General features: G+C 30.4%; 2 protein-coding genes and 1 long non-coding RNA gene across 10 annotated transcripts in view; 1 reads left to right on the forward strand and 2 right to left on the reverse strand.

Moving 5' to 3' along the window:
* The window catches only part of Nca (neurocalcin homolog), a 238,087-nt gene that overhangs the window by 121,783 nt on the left and 98,659 nt on the right, over positions 1 to 17,645 (reverse strand). The gene's annotated exons all lie outside the window — the stretch shown is intronic.
* LOC100883363 (neuronal calcium sensor 2) overlaps positions 1 to 17,645 on the reverse strand; it is a 214,689-nt gene that overhangs the window by 98,550 nt on the left and 98,494 nt on the right. The window contains exon 1 of one of the 3 annotated variants that reach the window (XM_076534638.1): positions 5,843 to 6,151. The exons of the other annotated variants lie outside the window; for them this stretch is intronic. The gene's annotated coding sequence lies outside the window, so the exon portion shown is untranslated. Of the gene's footprint in view, positions 1 to 5,842; positions 6,152 to 17,645 lie in introns of those variants that run through there. 3 annotated transcript variants of the gene reach the window in all.
* Positions 3,563 to 17,645, forward strand: part of LOC105662800 (uncharacterized) — a 61,534-nt gene continuing 47,451 nt past the window's right edge. For 2 of the 5 annotated variants that reach the window (XR_013039093.1, XR_013039092.1), the window contains exons 1-3: positions 3,563 to 3,662; positions 4,676 to 5,821; positions 17,199 to 17,496. This is a non-coding gene — a long non-coding RNA (uncharacterized LOC105662800). The remainder of the gene's footprint in view (positions 3,663 to 4,675; positions 5,822 to 17,198; positions 17,497 to 17,645) is intronic. The other 3 variants (XR_013039091.1, XR_013039089.1, XR_013039090.1) reach the window with 3 other exon arrangements.

The following is a 17,645-nucleotide window of genomic DNA, read 5'->3' on the forward strand; positions in this document are numbered from 1 at the left end:
ATTGTAAGATTGTAAAATTGTAAGATTGTAAAATTGTAAGATTGTAAAATTGTAAGATTGTAAAATTGTAAGATTGTAAAATTGTAAGATTGTAAAATTGTAAAATTGTAAAATCCTAGAATCCTAGAATCCTAGAATGCTAAAATCCCTAAAATTCAGAAATTTAGAAATTCAGAAATTCAGAAATTCAGAAATTCAGAAATTCAGAAATTCAGAAATTCAGAAATTCAGAAATTCTAAAATTCTAAATTTTAAGACGCATTAAAGACGTAACCTGGTTGACTATTTTTGGACTCCGTCTATAACAATGCGTCTATAAACGTAGGGTGTAGTTTTCTAAATGACAATGCACGTGCAGTTCAACTTTCCGGCGTTTTGAAAGATACGAACAGACTTACATGAAAGCGTTTGAATGCAAGAGATGATGATGTACGGATATTGCTGTGGTTTTACGGGTTTTTGGTTCAGTAATAATCCGCTTTTATGTTTTCAAACACGTACAGACACACGTACCGTAATCGTACTATACGAGCTGTTTTGTGTGCCGCATCTTTTCCGCCGTCGAACACGATTATGGACTTGTGAATCGCTTTTTTCGTGGGTCACATATATTTATCCCTCACTCGAGAAATTTCTTTTTCCTCTTATAGAGAAATTTTAACTCTCTGCAACCCAGTTTTCTTTCAAGACCAAACAAAAATCACGTGCATTTTGCTGGCAGAGTTTTATTTTAGAACGTGATCGAATAAGTAGTCTGCGATTTTAAATATTTTGTATAAAAAGGAAGGTAGCTTTTATGTCAAATACTTAAAATTACACATTAGTTAGTCGATCACATTCTGACATTAAAGGTTAGAATCAGGTTATTTATATGCAATTTTTTTAGAATATATACAATATGGAATTTTATGTATGTATTGATTTTATTATAATTTTATGTATTGATTACAATACATTTTTTATAATTCAAATTTAGGTATTTGTTAATTTATAAATTACAAACTTGGAAATTGGAAAATTCAGTAATTTAGATATTCAACATAACTTAAATATTCCACTAAATTTTTAAAATTATAAATTTGTTAAATCAGAAATTTGTTTCAAATTGGTAGTCGGAAATATGTAGATATTATAGTTGGAAAGTGTAGAAGAAAAATTATTATAATATTGAGTATAATATTGGAATATTGTAGGACCAAGAGCTTATGCTAACTCTATGTATAATAGTAAATAGTGACAGTATGATAGCAGTATTTATGATGATAAATGGTGACAATAAGATTCAAGTACTAATGACAATAAATAGTGACACTATATTTGTAGTTTATGATAGATAATACTGGCGGTATGATAACGGTATTTAGATCATAAATTGTGACAATATGATATCAGTAAAAATGATAATAAAGATTCATAGTATAAGTTGTAACTTTTCACAAAAGTTGTGAAAAGTTGCTGAAACAGGCTGGGATATCTACAATGTATACAGAGAAGGTGTCATAGGTGACAAATATCCCGGGGTGCTTCAGCAGCTTTTTGACCGCGATGGAAAGCGAAGAAAAGCAGGTGTCGAAAGTGCTAATTTTTACCTCCTGGATATTCCATTTCTGAGCCTCAATAGTAATAACGAATGAAACTATTGAAAAAAACGATTAATACAATTTTGTGGAGTAGAAAGAGCTCTATCGAATTAATATTATAACCCCTTGCAAATTGCAAAATGTCGCTGTAAAAAAAAGAAAATGTCAAAACGCTACGAACTTATTCCCCAATCTAATACAATAATATACTATCACAATAGTATTTATCCCAATAAATTTTTACCATATGATAAGTTAATTAAATAGTGACAGTATGATAAGAGTATGATACTAGTAACCGATCGTATAGAATATTACTTCTAACGAGAAACAGTAACACTATGGTGACACTATTCGTAATACTAAATATGTACTAACTGTATGATAACGGACTTTATGATAGTAAATAATGAAAGTATGAAAACAATACACATGTAGCCTATCATAAATTGCATGATTCATTTATATTAAACAAACCTTAATATTTCATCAATGCACAAAGACACCCGCTGTCTAATTATTATTACACCATGTATAAATCTTTAGATGTTCCATATTTTATCTTAATGCATATTCGCACCACCCTCTTGTAGAACGATTCAAAAAAAAAAACCTTGTATTTCTTCTGAAAAGATTCAGTACAAAAGAGCCATGTATTTTCTGGATAATTTCAAAGACAGAAAAATTACTCGCCGGTATTTGTCACGGCTTATACTTTGTCAGCGGAACAGTTTAGAGAAAGAGATATAAGAAAGATAAATTATGGTTACCCGTCTTCCGTCCGAAAAAAAAACCGGAAAAGAAAAAAATAATTGTCGAACGCTTTTTTCCAGAAAATTTTATTTCGCTAATAAAGTTACTCCGGTGCATTAGTTTAAAAGGTAATTTTTTAATGAAATATACCGAGCGCAGCGAGTTGCTAACATTAATTTAAGTGTAGAGAGAAAGTGGATGAAATATCATCCATGCGGATCTTTCTCCGGGGCATGTGGGAATTAAAATGCAGTTAGATAAATTGAATTTGTAGGTACATTAGATCAACTAAATTTTATACGCGGTTAAGGTGAAAATAGAAGAAATTTAATAGGAATTTATTACAAGGCCGAAGAAAATTTAGTACCAATTTAATAATGAATTAGAATGAATACATTAGGTTATATATTTTGAATTAAAATATATTATCATTTACTTGGGAAATATTTTTACACAGAGCAGTCTCCATATATGGCTCTCTCTTATATGGCTCAATCTAAGAGAGTTCTTACTTATTTTGAGAGGTTTAAATATTTAAAATTTAAGTTTTCACATTTTCAAATTTATACATTTATAAATTTATTATATTTTAAAATTACAAATTTGTGAATTTTAGAATTAAAAATTTTAGATATTTTTCGTTGCTAAATGTAGAAGTTAAAAATTCCTATTTTTTTAAATTGGGAATTGAAAAATATTAATCTGTTAAAATATAAACTTCTCAGTTTATACACTTAAAAACTTGCATATTCTAAACTTTTTAATTACAAATATTACAATGGTCCTGGATTATTAATTTGGTATTTTTTTTCCTGCTATAAACTTTTAATACCTTCACCTATGATTTGTTCAGAAGTTGCGTAATTAGTTGAGTTAGCTAATTATTACTGCAATGTTAAGACAAATAGTTTTATGTCATTGAATTGCTTTACCTTTATTAGAGGTTCCGAAGTTGATGATTGTTTCCTACCAGCCATTTTGTATTCAAAGTATTAATAAAACCTTTATGCAGTCACTTTCGTTGAACTTTATTTTTCAAATTAATGTAACACAAATGGAATTTTTGGGTACTTTTATGTCATCAAATTCTGTTGGATTTTCGATGTTTCAAAATTTTACATTTAATAACGTTTTTTAAAACTAGTAGATTTTGATTGTCAAAAGAAGCATTAAAAACGAACTGCATGTGTACGATAGGATGTGTTCAAGCCCATCGGAATAATTCGGGAATCTTCGATAATTTACGGCGCGCGAGTCGTTGCCGGTTCGCGACGATTGACACGTGGCGAGTAGAATAGATTTGAAAGGCGAATAATAACGACATGTAATGTAAGTAACTAATAAATTGCTATATTTAAGGAAAATGGAGTTCATTTCGAAATTATACAGCTTATAAGTAGTATTCAAAATTCACTCGTACAAATACGATTTAGATTTTTCACATTTGAACAGTGTTTGTCGCAAGTGTATCTCGAAGTTATAAGCCAAGAGGTTATATTCTCTTTACTTTCATATACTATAATGAATTCGCAATAATGTCCTTCCATTTCTACACTAATATAATTTATTCCAAACGCTATTATCTTTTTTACAATTCCACGTCGCAGAACATTATATATTCAGTACCCGAACAATATTAATTGCGTTCCATTATTCTGATTTCGTTATTAGATAAACTCTAGAAGCTATTGTTAGTACAATTACTCGAAGTTCAAAATCGCATGCATGGGGCACGAATATGTTGGTGAAAAACTCATTTGCGATCTAATAATAAATCATACCTATACAACGATTCTGACATGCACTTTCAACGCGGAAAAATAGTAAATGCGATTCCTCTATGTCAGTGGTTCTCTAAGTATCAGATGATCCGCCATTTTGATTTTATAGAGACATTTTACATTTTTAAATAAATTAGTAAATTTAATCATATCATTCAAAATTAGTAAATACAAATTTTGTGCGTAATATATCATATTATTATATAAATTTTGTATATAGCATTGTCCGGATATATGGCCGCAAGTTATCCCCACCTTTTATGACATATATGTAAAATAATTAATATTTGAAGTTATAAGTTATTTCTGATATATCGATAGAAAGTGAAGTAAATTAATTAGTTGGTAAAAAAAATAGTTCTTATAAATAAAGAACTTTTACAAAATTATTGTAGTGTAAATATTTTGTTGATAGTTTAATTTTTTATCAATTGGAATGCACGTTCCGCAAATTTTCTTTTGGTCCATTATATATTTGGAATTCACAATATGACTCAGCTAGGCAAAAGTTTGGGAACCCCTGTTTACGTGGTTGCAGCGGTATCTCTTTCATTTTTGCAGCGAAACCGGGCACGAACCGGGTAAAATGAAACTACAGCGGTGATACTTGTCAAGATGCTGATGCGGTATACATACCTGCATTACCAGCTATCTCCAGCTCGAGATTGCTGCTTTTATCACCATTGTCCGTAAGATAACAACCCCCGACTGCTTGTTCGACTTTAATTCAGGGGAAATTACTGACGCAACTTCGAAGTATTAAACTACCCGGCTTTCGAAATATCGTTTTAAATAAGTCTTCGGTTGTCTGCATAAATAAATAATTTTAACATGAATACTGCATGAATTAATAAACAGTATACACCCGTCTCGCAAATTGCGAGAGTCTATTTTCCACGCGGAAAATTATAAGTTTATGCAATACTTTTTGTTAAAAGGAAACGTCGAAGAAGGACAACTGCCTCCGATAGGACGTTATTTAAATTATTTACATATTTTTAGCACTCTCATAAATAATAAACAAAAACAATGTGTTAACTATTGGTCTCACCCTAATTTATGGACAGGAATACATAGAATTATAAGTTCTCAGTTATTTATATATTGACAGTTTTTTTTTCCCCTGTGACAAAGGATGTCTTCGAAAGAACGTGTGTCGGAATCACTCGGACTCAATCGGAACGATTCGGTGATCTTCGATCATTTTCGGCGCCCGAGCCGGTTGCCGGTCCACGACAGTTGACACGCAATTAAAATTTATTTGGAAGGTTAAAAGTTAATGCATTGCATTGGGCTATTTTTCACAAACTTTCGATATAAATGAAGGTTGTTCAGTGATTTAAAGATATTTTAAAAGATGTGTATTAAAACTGCAATAGTTGTGTCTATAATTAATATATTATATTGAAATTTTCAAGAATTCTATATAGTAGTAAGTTCAAAAGGAAAGTTCTCGATTCTCGACGACAACGTTTATGGTAAGACAAGAATTCTAGTTTCTATGTGAATGTGCTAAGACGTGTAGTGTGAGAAGCTAATAAATTATTAAATTGAAGAGTCATGGAGTTCATTTCGAAATCTCAGCACTTTTTACGCGCAATCTTAATTCACGCGGACAGAAAATATACTTTTTAGAAGTTTTAAAAACGAATATGAAGTTTGTGTCAATTAACAAGGAAACGATTATTTTAAATTACATTAATAATGGTAAGATGCATTAAAACTTACTTTTTAAAACAATTTAAGATGTTTGAAATGCATATGTATTTCTGAAACGTGTATTAGCCTCATTTTCCAATATTTCCTCTTTCGTGCTGACAGTTTCTTCATTCACGTAAAACGAATCCACGCGGAACGGATAATCCGCGTAAATTGAGGGCGTATTTCGCTAAAAATTGGATGGTAGACGGGCAGTATATGAAATAGGGGCACCTGCACCAATCTTCTTGATTTCACATAAATATTAGCTGAACATAACCGTGGCTTAATTTAACTACAGACTGACCCAACGTTCATCCTAAAATTTATCCTTGACTTAATCCAACCATAACGTAGGTAAATATTGACGAAATGGGACCCATCAACAATGACCTCGACCTTGACATATATTATTAAGGGCACGCTTCTGAATAACTTTTCCCTACTCAGTCGCCCATTGTTGATTAAACAATAATTAACCATAAGAATTTATAAAAATCAAGATTTACGTAATTTTTACATAATATGAAAAACTTGATGATTTTTGCAACGGTTTAGTATTTGGAGGCACGCCTACCGGAGCATGTAACGGGTGAATTTATAAATCTGAACAGCTTTCAGTCATTTTGAATTTCAGGTGGTATACACAGAATATTATTCTAACCTAATTCAACTCAACATGTTTTATTATGTAATTAAAAATGAATGCCAGAGAACGAATACCATCAATTATAAAATATGCTTGGCTGGGTTAGGTTAGTTTAGATTAATATTTCTCCAAATGTTTTTTGTTAGTAATTTTTCAATAAACAATGATGATTAAGTTATGAGGAAAACTTACTCAGGGTGATGACGTCAACATATGTCAAAGTCATTGGGGCTGGGTTCCCGTTTGTCAATATTTATTCTAACTTAATTTATTCTTAATTTGACTTAACTGTAAGCTTAAATAAGTACTATAATCTTGACATAATGCAACTATATACTATACTTATTTAATAAAATCTTGACCTAGTAATCTTGACCCCTCTTAATTATAAACTAGTCTAATCCAACTGTGATCTAATATAACCGCAAATTAACCTACCTTCACTTTAGCTTATATTAACTAACCTCGCTATTAGCTTAGTTCACTAACCCGTTCGGTTGTTCGATTGTTTTAGAATGATTTTAATGCTAGCCACGAACTTGGTTACTTAATCTAATTTGCGATAAAATGAGATCTATTAGCTACTTGGACTTTTATAGCGGACACTGACATTCGAAACTCTAAAAATGGGTTATAAACCGCTTTACAGTTTCAGTGCAATAGTTCTCTTAAATGGCGTGAAAGTTAGCCGTCGTACCTGTACACGTTCATATTTCAGGCTCGTCACGTATTTGTGACAACACTGCAAATGACGTGGACAATGACAGATACTGAATTTCTCGATCTAAAAGTTTGATGGTTTGAAAATTTAGAAGATTTAGAAGATTACAGGATTTGAGGGTTTGAGGATTTAGAAAACCTCAGAATATTTTACAGCCATCCCAAAATCTCTAGATATCCAAGATATCCTTAGATATCCAAAGTCTCTATAGAACCCAAAAACACGAGGCACAAATATTCCTATTTTCAAAAATTCATATATCGCAATATCTCTATATTCATAATTTCATATATTTCAATATCCCTATATCCAAAAATTCATATATCTCAATGTCCCTAGATCTGCAAACCTCCAAATAGCAATATCCATAGATCTACAAATCTCCAGATCTCAATATCCCTACATCTACGAATTCCTAGAGCTGCAAATCTCAAGATCCCAATATCACTAGAGCTGAATATCACTAGGTCTTCAAATTCCCAACTTTTAATATCCCTAGAAAATTCAAAGATTCAAAAATCCCCAGATTCTAATATCCCTAGGCCAGCAAATCCTCAGATTCCAATATCCCTAGATCTTCAAATCCCTAGGTCAAAAAATCCCTAGATTCTAATATTCTTGGGCTAGCAAATCCCCAGATTCCAAAATCCCTAGGTCAGAAAATCCCCAGATGCAAAAATCCCTAGCTTCTAATATCCCTAGGCCAGCGAATCCCCAGATTCCAATATTCTTAGATCTTCAAATCCTGGAATCTAATATCCCTTAGTCAGAAAATCCCCAGATTCCAAAATCCCTAGATCCCAAATCACAATATCTTTGCGCCTCTAAATCACTAAATCGAAATAACCCTAGATCTCAATACTCTAAAACAAAATAACACTAGATCTCCAAAATCTAAAACAAAATATTCCTAGATCTTAATATTCCTAGTTCTCCAAATCCTCAAAATTCTAACATCCCCAGATTACATAATCCTTTGTAGTTTCCAATTTCATACTTCATAAGCAAATTAATTATCAGCGATTGTTAATGATTCCGGCAATATATCCAAACAAATTTCATAACTATTACATAAAACATAGTTACTGCGGAAATAAAATATGCGATGTTTTAAACAATTGGAGACATCAACGAAATTGGCTTTCGTTCAGTTAGGTCGCTAAAACATCGCAATGTGCATCGCGGGAAAAAATGCAATAGAATGACGTCACTAAAAAATGCATATCGCGTGTAGGGTGGTGTACGATCCGGTTGTTTTCGTGTTTATTATCATAGAACGATATAGCAGCGCAGCTCGCGTGCAGCGCGAAATCGCCGAGCGGGCAAAATAAATGCAGCCCGTGGAAGCCTTGACGCGCTGCTCGTAAGGAGAAATTAAGATTGGCAAGCTGGATAATATTCGCGGCGACCCCACGGCATTTTAAAGGGCAACTGAAATCCCTTCGCGTGTCACAACACCACGACAAACATGGACAAGCACTTCTTGCCAATCTACACGGTGTCCCATTCGACACAGAATCTATCGGCGTAGAATATGACGCTTATTTTGAGGTTAAAAGTAGATTTACAGAACGCTTCAATCAGATTTCTTATTTTCAATTATAAAAATTATTAAGTACTTTTATAGTAGCGAAAAAGAAAAAGAAGTTACTTTTATAGTAATTTTTTAATAGTTTTATATTATTTAGTTACTTTTATAGTTTGGTTTCAGTATATATGTGATTATTAAACGATCGTAAACGGGGGGTTAAAAATGAAGTTGATTGGTAAAGTGAAATTTTGAAGTAATAAAATAAGAGATAGCAATTGAAACCAACGTATGATTAAAATGTTTAAAAATTGTATTAATTGAATATTTTGGATTCAATTATATTGTAATAATAATTTACATAAATATTAATAATAATAGTAAAATAATTAATAATAATAGTATAATAGTAATAATAATTAATAATTTGATAGTAATTTTAATTATACCTGAATTACGTAATTTATATGGACAATTAATTTGATTACTAATGAATGTAATTACGAATGCAATTGTATTACACTCTTTTCTGTCGGGACGTTAATTTTTACAATTTCTATAATTTTTATTATGCAATCTTATTATTTTAGATAATTTATAACGGATTACTCACACAAATGTTTTTCTATGCAAAACCTATGAACAGAAATACATGGGTTCTGGACCCTCATCGTTTCCCACTTTGATTAGTTTCTGATCTGAAACCGTGACTGAATTTCATTGTATTATTGCAGTTGTACCTCAATTCTAATTACGAACTGCGATGCAATCAAATTAAACAAGAGATCTAAAATACAAATTACAGGGCAGATAAATAGAATGTAGATAAACAAATTACTTTGTGATTATAATACATCAGTAAATTCGGTTGTAATTCTGTACGATGTTATTCATGCAAATAGGCATAGAAACAAAATTTGGTTAGCAACAGACGTGTAAAATTGCAATATACATATTTCATCATTCAATGTGTGGAGATACGTGGTTAAATTACTTTTCTCATTACGACACTGATTCAACCTCCATTAAAACCAAATTACTGAAAATAAATCAATAAATATTAAATCTTCAATTCTCAATCAACATTAAAATGCTATGGTTATTGCGCGCGAAATGTCAGATATCAAAGTACCAAAAGCTGGACGCATATTGGTGACACAAAATTACTATAAAATAGTACATACAACGTATCAATTTGAAAATTAAAGTTTATCGAAAATATCTACGTGAACGTTAGATAACTGTCAGTGATACGATCTGAACGTCAAATAATCGCATATGAATTACAACGTATAAAGTGCAGTGTTGTGATTATCTAGCAATTTCAAGTTTATATTACGGACATTAACCAAAAGTTTATACCGTCACTTACAACGAACGTTAACCTTCATATTGATACAACGCAAGTAGCACTTTACGATAGTTTTATGTCATCAAATTATGTCAGACTTTAGAGATTACCAGCCATTTTGAATTCAAAGTAATAATAAAACGTTTATTATAACAGTCACTTTCGTTAAACTGTATGCTTCAAATTGATGTAACATAAGTGGTATTTTTGTGTACTTTTATGTCATAAAATACTTTGGTCTTTCGATATTTCAAAATCGTCCATTTAATACGCCATGACGTGATGCACGAAAAGATGGATTTCTAAACTAGTCGGTTCTTATTGTTAGAAAGAAACGTCAAAAAGGGCAACTGTATTCTATAGAACGCGTCCGTGCCGATTGAATCGATTCGGGAATCTTCGGTAATTTTCGGCGCGCGAGTCGGTTGCCAATCCGCGACGGTTGGCACATTGCGAAGAGAATACATTTGGAAAATAAATAAAGACGTGTCCTGTAAGTAGTTAATAAATAATTATATGAAAAGGGCGTAGAGCTTAAATAATTCGTAGAAGTTATTTAAAAATGCCAACATGTAGCAATATTATATATGCTACTTTGAGATAATTTTATTTCATCAGTTTCTGTTTGATTCTGTAATTTGAAATTCGTCATTGCTCTCTGAAATTAGTAACCTGCTATTTTATATTACAAATATCAGTGAAGGTTTTACATAATCCTTTTTAGCAAATTTTAAGTACCTTATTGATACATTCTAAGTTTTATATGCACAAATCTAATACAATTACTGAAAATTTATGTTTTCTTTCTATTTTAACATTAATTGTCCTTCTTTAATTTTAGCAAATTGCTACATGGATTCGTATATTTTTTTCTTCGGACAAAGTCATTTACTTTAAATTTATTTTTATTTCTACTTCAAGTTGAGGTGGCATAAAAGACTATTTTAAGATATCTCTAAAACAGTAGAATACTGTAGTATAATAATACCAACAATGAAATAGCCAAAAATAAAATATAAAAAGTAACATAAAATGTGGTGAAATACTGAAATAGCAGATGAAGAGACTAGTGGAATTCGAGAGCAGTAAAATAGTAAGATGATTATGTAATAAAAAGTGACAATGGTGAAATAAAATATAACAGTAGAATAAGAAAATAATAAAATAGTAGAAAATACAATAATAAATAATTCAAAATAAAAATAATGAAATAGTATAATATAAAAATAGTAAAAGATAAAGCAACCAAATATTAATAGTGACATGATAATAAAATAATTGAACAATAAAATTGTGAAATAGTGAAATAATACAGTATTAATAAGAAAACTAGCAAATTGAAAAATACTGAAATATTAAAATACTACAAAAATAAAAAGAATGAAACTATTAAACTGTAAATTATAAAACAGCAAACTGGTAAAATCAAAGAACAGTAAAATAATAAAATAAAAAAGCAGAAAAATAATAAAAAATATTTTTACAGTTTTTTTTTAAACTGCACGTAGACAGAAACAGTTTTGTTAAATAAAATAATATTATGAAATACTAGTAATCTGCAGTAAATCATTTAGTTATAACACAAACTGCATTTATAAATCATTTAACTGCGACACAATCTGTATTTATAAATCATTTAACTATGACAGAACCTGTACATGTATATTTATAAAATACGTCAACTCTCGCACTCTCTCTCTATACTAGCTTTTTTCAATTGGAAAGTGTAGAGAAAAATGTTTCAAAACATGCGACGCGATGGCGAATAAAGTTTCTCGCACAAACTTGATCCGATTGATCTACAACAGGCCGCATAATGTAACAAGTTTGCATTGACCAACCCATGTGACGCAAGGTGAATAAAGTTAACGCGTTGACGTAAGCTGACAAAACTCTAACTCGGTCAAATAATTAAAGAAAAAAAAAAGAAAATAAAATTAAAGTGGGAATAATCTGTATTAAAAGTTTAGCTGAATTAAATACGTAATTAAAAACAATAAAAGAAGGATGGAAGAAAGTTAGATATTTTAAAATTTAGAAATATCAAGTTTTTTGTTTGGGAAGGTGGAGATTTGGAAATTTGGATATTTGAAATTTGAAACTAGAGAATTTAGAAATTTGGAACTTTGAATTTTGGAAATTTGGCATTTTGGAATTTTGGAATTTTGGAAATTTGGAAATTTGGAAATTTGGAATTTTGAAAATTTGGAAATTTGGAATTTTGGAATTTTAGAATTTTGGAATTTTGGAATTTTGGAAATTTGGAAATCTGGAATTTTGGAAATTTGGAATTTTGGAAATTTGGAATTTTGGAAATTTGGAAATTTGGAATTTTGGAAATTTGGAATTTTGGAAATTTGGAATTTTGGAAATTTGGAATTTTAGAATTTTAGAATTTTAGAATTTTAGAATTTTAGAATTTTAGAATTTTAGAATTTTGGAATTTTGGAATTTTGGAAATCTGGAATTTTGGAAATTTGGAAATTTGAAACTTTAAAATTTGGAAATTTGGAAATTTGAAACTTTGAAATTTTGGCATTTTGAAATTTGGAATTTGAGAACTTCATAAATTTTGAAATTTGGAGAGTGAAAAATTGATTTGAAAATTTGGAAATTGGGAATTTTGAGAATTTGGCGATTCAGAAATTCGGAAATTAATTTGGAAATTTGGAAACGTGAAAATGAATAAATATATTTTTTAATTTTTAAATTTGTTAATTTGCAAAATTATACATTCACAGATGTCAAAAATACAAAAATTTCACATCTGCAGATTTCTATTTTTGTATATCTTACTTATAGAAATATAGTCGTAATTAATTTTTCTCAATATTCACAAGAAGAAAATTACATCATATTTCCAAATTTGCAAATTCTCGGGTTACACATTCGAAATAATATATTCTATCAACATGCAAATTACAAAATTTAAAAATCTGTGCGAGAGATTTGAGGTGAAATATCTTTGCAGGAATATTAAGGTGTATACTATAAAATTTAACAGCCGCTGCAGTATAATCCCCAATTTTTATATTTTCCAAAAGTCAGGGTCGTTTTTACAGTAGTGTTGAACGTGTGAAACATAACGAAAGATATGAGCAATTCCGTTTTACAAATGAAACTGGTTCATGCTGTAGAACTGTGTTTGTAATAGGTTAAATTTCGCAAAAGTATATTACATACATATATTTTTACGTGGATATATTCGAATATATATACAGGGTATTTTAATTTTTTACAATCAAATTTTATGAATACAGGGTGTTACCTGTAACGCTACTCACGATTTTTCTCCCACTTGCAGCCACCTTACGAAAAAACGTTTAGAATAAAATTTGCAGGGTATGAAGTGCACAATAGATATTACTAAAGTAAATTTTGAAAACAGTTTGTTCTCTTGGCAAAGTCAAGGTCACCTTGGGTTTCTTAAATAGGAACATACATTTTTTTTTATTCATAACTTTAGAGGACATCGAGACGAATTCGAAACATATATTACATTATATTTTTATTAACATATTACTCGATTTACAGAAGTGGAAATGTAAAGTAAAAGACTGGAATATTATGTGATGGAAGGCGGCATATATTACATTTTGAACATGTAATTAAATAAAGTGTATTTTTCTTATATTCTAGTCGCGTGTTTACATTCAGTGATCTCTTTGGAACCAAATAATGGTTACCCTACCAAAGTCAAAAGCTAAGTACTTTACATTTTTCCACTTCTGTAAATCGAGTAATATGTTAATAAAAATATAATTTAATATATGTTTCGAATTCGTCTCGATATCCTCTAAAGCTATGAATAAAAAAAAATATATGTTCCTATTTAAGAAACCCAAGGTGAACTTGACTTTGCCAAGAGAACAAACTGTTTTCAATATTTGCTTTACTAATATCTATTGTGCACTTCATACCCTGCAAATTTTATTCTAAACTTTTTTTCGTAAGGTAGCTGCAAGTGGGAGAAAAATCATGAGTAGCGTTACAGGTAACACCCTGTATATTCTACACGTAAAAATAAAAAAATGTACTACGTAGGGTTTTAACCTCTTAGGCACGAGTAAACTTTACGCGGCACTTCTCCGTACGGCAGATTTCGACGCGAATTACGCATAAACAGCACTGCAATCTGTGACAATGCTGTTCTCTACGCGGGTACATTGGAATGAAGTTTTTGATGATTAAATTATAATTTTTCCCAAAGATATGATACATATACGTTAACTTTGATAATTTACTTTTTTAGAAAATTCACAAATTATGTAATTTGCAAATGTCTCCAATATCGTATTAGTGCAAGAGGTGCTACATGGTGACTAAACTACTTGGCGTTGCCTTTTATTTGCATGTAATGTACTTTTGTGGGATTTGTTAATACTCTTATAAAACGTGATGAAGGTAAAAAGTGCGAATCATAACATGAAAACGATCATTTGATCGAAACGGTGAGCGAGTGAGCCAGTAGAGTGAGCCACTGTAGCGCTACGTTTTCTACGCTGACATTCGTCAAGCCACTATAGTGGACCGTCATACAGAGAGATGGTATCCACAAAAGCCATTATAGAGGACTGTCGTATCTGAGACGTTAAAATAAACATCTTTCCAATATTATTAATCTCTCAAACATCCGTGAGCGAGTGAACCAGTAGAGTGAGCCACTATAGTGGACCGTCGTACAGAGAGATGGTATCCGCCAAAGCCATTATAGAAGCGTGTCGTATCTAAGAGGTTAAGTACTTTGGAACGCTCATGGATAAATAATAAGTTGTACGTGATTTCGTTAAACTGCTCTTTTATTTAAACCACTATTTACAACGATGTACACAGTTAAGGAAAGCAATAAGGATAGTTGATTGACAAAGTTCGCGTAATGCCGAGATGAGAAACTTTCGTGTGCAAAGATAAAGACGTCACGTGCGAAGTCCGACGCGTACAAGCGTCGCGAGGAGACTGACCGAAGAATAAACAAAATAGTGCGCCTAGTAACGGTTTATGAAGATGCACGGTTTCGGGAATATTCGACACTGTCAATGTAACGATCAAGAAAAACATTCGTGCACACGTGACCGTCTAGAATATTATGGCGGGATTTGTCAGATGTTATATTGACGTGGAGTTTTAAGCGCTTTATCAAAAAGTAGTAACAAAAGTATAAAATAACTTCGAAACGCTTTCGATGCCAGTGTCCCAGTTTTCTTCGTAAAGCTCTACCAGTGCGTTCAATAAATAAAAATGATAAAATGTTATATAAACAACGGCTCTTAAATGTTTCATCGAAAGATTACGAGGAATATACGTAATAATCGACGATTTTCTCCTTCGATACTATATAAGTATAATTCTCAACATTTCTTCTTATTTTTATTTATAGAATATATAAGTGAAGTAATTAGGACAAAACTGGATTCCTGTATACGACATCGAACAAAGCAATCTGTTGCCATTTTATGTTTGTGTTATAACTTTTTAATAAAGTGTCTAAAACGTTGTATTAATATAACTTTCTTTTTTAGTTTCACAAATATTAATAAAGTTTGGCGGTAGAAAACTGGGACACCTTATATATGTATTTAAATGAGGTCGTAGAAGTGGAACAACTAACGCTTTAATATAATCTAACCTGTACGTGAACATATGTACATTACGGAGAAGATGGAACTGATATTTTTATTCTTATTTCGTAAGCTCTCGATCTGTGATAGGAAATGTTGATAAAAAGTGAAACGGTACTGGTATAAGATGGAGCACTAGTAAATTACACAACGCGAATATAATAGTTAGAATGATTGTTTTGTAGGGGTTTTAAGTAAACAAAAATTCACTTTAGTATAACTTTCATGTGATACATAAGCAAATTTGAAATTTTTGGACTTAGGAAAGTTATTATAAAGGAACAGTTTGAATTTTTGAATAAGTGGACATTCGACTTTTGGAGATCTTGAAACTTTTAAAATTTTTGCAATTTCTAATTTTGGATTTTGAAATTTTCTATATCACTATTTTGGAATTTGGAATTTGGAATTTTTGAATCTGAAATTTTGAAATTTTTGGATTTTTGAATTTTTGAATTTTTGAATTTTGAAATTTTGAACTTTGAAATTTTGGATTTTGGAATCCTACTTTGTGGAAATTTTGAAATTTGGAATTATGGAAATTCGGAATTTTGGAAATTTGGAATTTTGGAAATTTGGAAATTTGGAATTTTGGAAATTTGGAATTTTGAGAATTTGGAATTTTGGAAATTTGGAAATTTGGAATTTTGGAATTTTGGAAATTTGGAATTTTGGAAATGTGGAAATTTGGAATTTTGGAAATTTGGAAATTTGGAAATTTGGAATTTTGGAAATTTGGAAATTTGGAATTTTGGAAATTTGGAAATTTGGAATTTTGGAAATTTGGAATTTTGAGAATTTGGAATTTTGGAAATTTGGAAATTTGGAATTTTGGAAATTTGGAATTTTGGAAATTTGGAATTTTGGAAATGTGGAAATTTGGAATTTTGGAAATTTGGAAATTTGGAAATTTGGAAATTTGGAATTTTGGAAATTTGGAAATTTGGAATTTTGGAAATTTGGAATTTTGAGAATTTGGAATTTTGGAAATTTGGAAATTTGGAATTTTGGAAATTTGGAATTTTGGAAATTTGGAATTTTGGAAATTTGGAATTTTGGAAATGTGGAAATTTGGAATTTTGGAAATTTGGAAATTTGGAATTTTGGAAATTTGGAATTTTGGAAATTTGGAATTTTGGAAATTTGGAAATTTGGAATTTTGGAAATTTGGAATTTTGGAAATTTGGAATTTTTGAATTTTTGGATCGTGAAATTTTGGATTTTTAAATTTTGCAAGTTTATAATTCTTGATCTTCCTCGTGCAAACAATTTTTCAATTTACTAATTTTAGTAATTTCGTATTCCAAAATTTTTTAATTGAAAATTAGGAACTTCAAAACATAAAATGATGAAATTTTATAATTTAGTCAAAAAACATTTATCATCACTAATACCCTAAATACTACATATTATACTTTATAATATTAAATTATATCATCAATATAATTTCAATATCCCCAAAATCTCAAACTACTGAATCTTTAAATGACAACTGACATTTTACTTTTATTATTGACAGTTTACAAGATAAACTGGCACCCATTTCGATAAAAAATTTCAAACATTATCTTAAGAGAAGTGTTCTTCAAGAAAAGATACGACGTTCTAAAAAGAAATCCATCGTACGTATTTCATTGTGTGACTGTAGAAGAAATTAAAAGAGAAAAAGAGAGAAATATGAAACGTAGGTATAAGAAAGACGCAGCTAGAACGAGATTGATGATGGTATAGTGTAACGAGTACACCTCACGCGACACAGCTTGAAACCCAGGATTATCGATTTCTCTGGACAGCAAACCTCATCTACGTTCCATGAGGTATTGTTAAAATCACTTTAATATACATTGAAAAATATGCTTACAATCATCACTACGGGTCTTGCAATTTTTTATAACAATACCTGCCTGATTAAAGAACGAATGAGGCATTGTTGCTTCTGAACTGAATTTATTGCATATATTATAAT

This window comes from Megachile rotundata, chromosome 8 (assembly GCF_050947335.1).
Source record: "Megachile rotundata isolate GNS110a chromosome 8, iyMegRotu1, whole genome shotgun sequence".
Classification (NCBI taxonomy): Eukaryota; Metazoa; Arthropoda; class Insecta; order Hymenoptera; family Megachilidae; genus Megachile; species Megachile rotundata.